This window comes from Silene latifolia, chromosome Y, assembly GCF_048544455.1.
Source record: "Silene latifolia isolate original U9 population chromosome Y, ASM4854445v1, whole genome shotgun sequence".
Lineage (NCBI taxonomy): Eukaryota > Viridiplantae > Streptophyta > Magnoliopsida > Caryophyllales > Caryophyllaceae > Silene > Silene latifolia.
In genome coordinates, this window is record NC_133538.1 from 450,286,371 (window position 1) to 450,292,668 (window position 6,298).

At 41.1% G+C, this 6,298-nt stretch overlaps 1 non-coding gene across 1 annotated transcript; it reads left to right on the forward strand.

Annotated features, from left to right (window-relative positions):
* The first annotated feature begins 5,193 nt into the window (after window positions 1-5,193).
* Window positions 5,194-5,300, forward strand: LOC141634874 (small nucleolar RNA R71). The gene has a single exon (XR_012539592.1). It is a non-coding gene; the product is annotated as a small nucleolar RNA R71 (small nucleolar RNA).
* Window positions 5,301-6,298: the final 998 nt, after the last annotated feature.

The window sequence follows — 6,298 nt, forward strand, 5'->3', positions numbered from 1 at the left end:
GTTAAGTTAGAATTCCCCATCCCCACACTAATATGGGCATTGTCCTCAATGGCCAAAATGATAGGAAATTATGCAAACATGATGCATGATTTCTACACTAAATGCAATCGACACTAATCTATACTACATGATGCATGGTTTTTGTTTATGACGGAGAGGATAATTTAGATTACCTCCCGTTGTGTATGCATTAACTTCCCCATACCGATCTAGACATTATTGCTAATGTCCAAGGATGGGTGTAGTTCATGCACACACTAGGCAATGCATGAAACTAATTTGTCATTTTGGATTTTGAAAGGTGGGAACAATAAAATGAGAACACCTCAAAAGTACCGAGGTGTGAGTCCTCAATGGTGCTAGGACTACTCCAACAATGATCAAGAAAAATAAATAAATAGACAAAGAGAGAAATAGACAAACCTTGAGAGGGTAGGAGCCTCCTAAGCTTGCTAATCTTCCATCATATCATCACTATCATCATCATCCTCATTAGAAGCGGTCTCATTGCCACTTACCTCTTCACTTGCTTCTTCACCTTCTTCTTCACCTTGCTCATCATCCTCTTCTCCTTCTTCACTAGCTTCTTCATCAATGTTATCATCAACTTCTTCATTACCAACAACCTCATTATCACCCGGAACAACCCTAGATGCACTCGGAAATAGGACTTCATTATCCGCCCAACTAGGCAAAGGACATGATGGGTCAAGTAGTCCTTGCCTAGCTAAGTGTAAGAGGGGTGGATATTGAGCTAAGTCAGCATTTTTCCGATCCTCAAAGGCTTGCTTGTGCATTGCTTGCATGAGAAGAGTCAAATAATCATTTCTGGCTTCAACACCTTCCGGCTTGAACTCTTGGTACTCAAAAGGGTAAGGTGGTGTGACAATGGAAGAGGAGGGTATTTCAAGTTCACACTTTTGTTGTTGGATAATATACTCGGCCTCTTTTGAAAGGGGAAGTAGATAATTGGTCCGGTGGACACTCAATCGACAAATCTTTGAAGGCAAAGTGAAAGAACTAGCCTCACTAGTGAGCCATCCATACTTGGTGTCAAGAGGGTTATGGGCAACCCACTTGTACTTGTGTATCATAGTATGCAAATCAACGAGATGACCACCTTCTTTCGCCTCATACTTGTTATCTTTGTTGAAGTTAGGATCAAAGTATTTAGCTAGGATAGTGACTAGGCCTCCATTCACAATACCGGTAGTGCCTTTCTTCCCACAATCAATATTTAACAATCTATCCACCAAGAGCCTTAGAAAGTTAAAAGGCTTGGTGAATTTCCTACCAAAGTTCAAAGCCGACTCAAGAAGAACAAAATCGAGTTTGGTGAAATGGTTGGTGTCTTTTCTTGCATTGATGGTGTTCCCTACGACCTTGTGCCATACTCTTATGCCCGGATGGTGGACTAAAAGAGCACGACTCGCATGAAAGTCTTCAAATTTCCTTCCGGAAATCGCCTCCCAAAGAGGGTCGGGGTCATATTTGCCAACATTCTTAAAATAACTTGGAGAATCACTAAGACCCAAAGCTTTACCCATTTCCTTAAAGGGATGCGCCTACTAACATTAGCTAGACGAAACTCGATGGTCTCCATGGTCTCAACCTTGTTAACTTTCAAAGAACTCAAAAGTTCTAAGGTAAGGGAGGGGTATGTCAATTCTTTTGATTCAAACAAATTCTCCAACCCCATGGCTTTGAAAAATGCTCTAGTTTGCTCAAGGACACCCAATTTTTCTAAGGTATCTTCACAAATAAACTTGGTGGATTGAAATGATTTTCTAGCAAACTTGGCAAAAGTGTCCCTATGGGATTTTGAAATGAAAATTACCTCCGGATAGTTTGCAAGTTGATCAATTTCCGGAGTAGTAGATGTTGTTGCTCCCATGGGAGGTTGTTGTTGCACTTCCAAGTTTGGGTTTGCTACCACCATAGCCAATGCTTTCTTTGCTTGAAGAGTCTTTTGCCTTAATGAAAGTGTCTTTGCCTTTGGTGCCTTTACCTTTGTTGCCTTTGTTGCTCCCTTAGTCCTTGCCATTGATGAATTAACCAAGAAAGAGTGAAAAATCTTCAATTTCTAGTGCACCCAAATCGATTTAAAGATGAAAGGCTTTGCCTTTATGAATTCAAAAATCGACTCAAAGGTTGAAGATTTTGTGCTTGGTTTTGATTTTTGTTGAAAAAGGAGTGAGTGATTTGTTGTTAAAAGGATGTTTTGATTTGATTTTGGTGAATGTTGTTGAGGAATTTTGTTTTTGTGATGGAGAGGATGAGGGTTTTGAGGGTTTTGAGTAGTGTTATGAATGAAGGAATGAAGAAATGAATGTGGGAGGCGGTTTATAAAACCTGAAAATTTTGAACTGCAAGGGAAAGACGGGCGAATTCTGCTCGGGACGGGCGAATTCTGCTCGGGACGGGCGGATTCTGCCTTTTCTGGGTTTGGAAAAACTCGCCTAAAGACGGGCGTCTTTCAGTGAAGACGCTCGTATTTGCAAACACGGGACGGGCGGATTCTGTAGAAGACGATTTCAGTCCAGGAATTTTTCTTGTTTTCCTCAGCCAAGAAGACGGACGTCTTCCTTTCAGGACGGGCGGATTTTTGAAGACGGGCGGATTAGGATGCAGGACGCCCGGATTGGCTGACAGTCAAAAATATCAACAGTTCAGCTCGATTCAAGACGTGCGTCTTCTACCCAATACGTCCGGATTGCTTGAAGACGGGCGGATTCTCCTTAATCTGCTCGGATTCGACCCCTTTTTACCCGGATTCAGTTCCATCCGTGTACAATGCATATCCCTTGTCATTCTTCCATTCTTCTTCATATCTTGTGCTCTTCATTGTGGGGGCACTACTAAGGCATGGGTAGCCTAGGATTTTGCCATTCCCACACTAAGCTAAAAGCACTACACATTAATTGAAATTATTAGTCCCTCCCTCACTTCTTTCAAACATGATAATTATCTTGATCAAAGTATAAAAATCCAAAAATAACAAAAATGTAATACAAGAATTGAAATGCAAGTTAGGGGTTTAGGGAGGACTCCACCAAACTCTCATTCTTGATGAGATGTCAAGGGGGCATGTTCAAGGTGTTGTTGATGTTGCTCAACACCTTGAAAAAGTAATCAAAAGCTTGTTAATTATCATGGTATAGGTCTTCAATAGACCTTGGCCCTTGTTGTCGGTCTTGATCGATGGCATTACCAATGTAGGGATTAAAAATCCCTTCAAATTCGTCGTCCCAAAGACCACAAACTTCATTAAGTTGATCATTGAAAATCTCTTGATTTGATGGAGACAACTTTCCCATTTCCTTTTCTTGGCCAATGAGGCCATCTTCTTCATTGCTTGTCTTTGATGAGCTTTGCAAGCTCTCTTTGTCACAATTCACTTGCTCTTTGAATGGAGCATCTTCAATTTTCTTTTTCCATTGGAGTTCCGACTTCTTCCTTTCATCCTTCCGACTATAATGATCGATCATAAAACATGGTTCATGTAAACGGGGAGCTCTCATAGTCTTGTCAAGATTAAAAGTTATACTCTCATCTCCCACTTCTAGAGTGAGCTCACCATGTTTTACATCAATCACCGCACCCGCGGTGTGTACGAAGGGTCTTCCAAGAATGATTGGAATGTTGGAGTCTTCCTCCATATCAACAATGACAAAGTCCACCGGGATGAAAGACTTCCCAATTCGCACGGGGACATCTTCCCATATCCCTAATGGTGTCTTAGTCGATCTATCGGCCATTTGGAGTGTGATATTGGTGCATTTAAGCTCTCCCATCCCCAACCTTTTACTTACCGAGTATGGCATAACACTCACACTAGCCCCTAGATCACATAAGGCTTTGTTGATCGTGGTGTCGCCAATGGTACACGGTATTGAGAAGCTTCCCGGATCCTTTAGTTTTGGAGGTGAACTCCCTTGAACTATTGCACTACTCACCTTAGTGAAGGCGATAGTCTCAAGTTTCCGGATCGACTTCTTCTTTGTGAGGATGTCTTTCATGTATTTCGCATAGGCCGGCACGTGATTGATTAATTCCGTGAAAGGAATTGAGACTTCCAAATTCTTCACAATTTCTATAAACTTTCCAAGTTGGTCATCAAATTTGGGCTTGGCTTGACGACTTGGAAAAGAAAGTCTAATCACAATGGGATCCTTCTCCTTGGCCTTGTCTTCACTTTTCTTTGAAATCTCTTCTTTGATGATTCTCCATCTCTAGAGTTTTGCACAATTTCTTCCTTATCACTAGCTTCCACAACTTCATCCTGAACTTGCTTCTTCGGTGCTTTATACCTTGTACAGCTTCTCAAGTGAATGTCACTAACCGTTTCATGTCTTGGGGGATTACTTTGAGGTGGTAATTGCCCATTTTGTCTTTGTGAGCTTGAAGATGCTAGTTGAGTTAATTGTGTTTCCAACATCTTGGTGTGAGCTAGAATGTTGTTGATGGTGGTTTCTTTTGCTTGGCTATCTTTTTGCATTTGAGTGAAAAACTCTTGTTGATTCTTTTGCATTTGGAGGACCGCTTTTTGAACATCGAAACCTTGGTCATTTTGGTGATTGTATGGATTTTGATTTTGGTAACCTTGGTTTTGGTTGTAAAAGGGTCTTTGATTTTGGTTTCTCATGGGAGGTGGGGGTGTATGTTGTTTGAGGGTTTTGAACATTTTGGCTTTTGTATGAGAGATTTGGATGAAACTTGGTGTTTTCATTGTAATAGTTGGAATAAGGGTTACCACTCTTGTATGCTTGGAAAGCATTCACTTGTTCATTTGTTCCCCTACATTCACCTTGGTCATGTCCCAAAGTTCCACAATTCTCACATATCCCACTTGGGATTGATGAGGATGCCGTCATGGCATTAACATGATGCTTTGGTGATTTTGAGGCTTCTTCAAGTGTAGCCATAGCTTGTTCAAACTTCAAATTGATTGTGTCAATGTGAGCACTAAGTTGGGCACCCAATTGAGTAACAGAGTCCACTTCATGCCTTCCTCCTCTAGTAGCCTTGCGAGGTCTACTATATTGTGAGTTATGGACCGCCATTTCCTCAATCTTGTTCCATGTTTGATTATCATTAACTTCGGTGAACATTCCATTTGATCCCATGTTGAGAATGGTCCTTGAATCTTCATATAAACCGTTCCAAAATTGGTGTACCAAGAACCACTCGCTAAGTCCATGGTGAGGACGTGAGCGACAAATTCCCTTAAACCGCTCCCAAGCTTCATACAAAGATTCTTCATCCCTTTGCTTAAAACCCGTAATTTGAGCTCTTAGCATGTTAGTCTTTTCCGGTGGGTAGAACTTTTTGTAGAAAGCTAGAGCCAACTTCTTCCAAGAATCTTTTCCGAGAGTGGCCTTATCGAGGCCCTTCAACCATTGTTTCGCGGTGTCGATTAGAGAAAAAGGAAATAAGACCCATCGAATTTGGTCTTGAGTCACACCGATTTGAGAAATGGCATCACAATAGTCACAAAAGGTTTCCATATGAGAATGAGGGTCTTCACCAGGCATCCCCCCAAATTGGCTCCTTTCGACTAATTGGATAAAGGCGGATTTGGCAATAAAATTTCCGGTCAAATGTTGTGGTGTGGGAGTACCATTGGGTAGGTTCTCCTCGGTGGGTACGGAATGTGATGAAAATTTAGGCATTGTAGGTTGATTTTGTGGGGTATTTTGTGTTGGGTTCTCCTCACCTTCTCTTGCAAAAGGGTTGATGAACTCAATAGTTGGTTGAACAACCTCACTAATACCTCTCAAATTCCTCCTAGCAAATCTCCTATTGTTTGTCAAGGTTCTTTCAATTTCACGGTCAAAAGGTAACAAATCACCTTGTGACCTTCTAGACATGCAAAATATCAAAATACTCGAAAACAATTAGAACAAACCTTGAGGAGTTTTACTTCCCCAAGGCAAAGAAAGACACAACTAATAACAATATAAGAAAATCTAAATCAAGTTTACACCGTCCCCGGCAACGGCGCCATTTTTGATCGGTCCGTTTCGTGTTCACAATTTAATAGATGTTGTCGTTGGGTCACGTCCGAATCAAAACACAATTTATAGCTTCACAAACAACTCTACAATTAGTAAAGAGGCAAGTAAAGGTCGGATCCCAAGGGACGGGAATTGAGATGAGATTTCTATTGAAACAAGTGGTGTCTTAGGGGTGTCATAATTTGGGTTGATGTAGAAGGTCACTAACTAAATAACAATGAAAGTAAATAAGCAAGATGAATTAAAAGGGTTGTAAACAATTGATAAAAAGCACTAGGGTG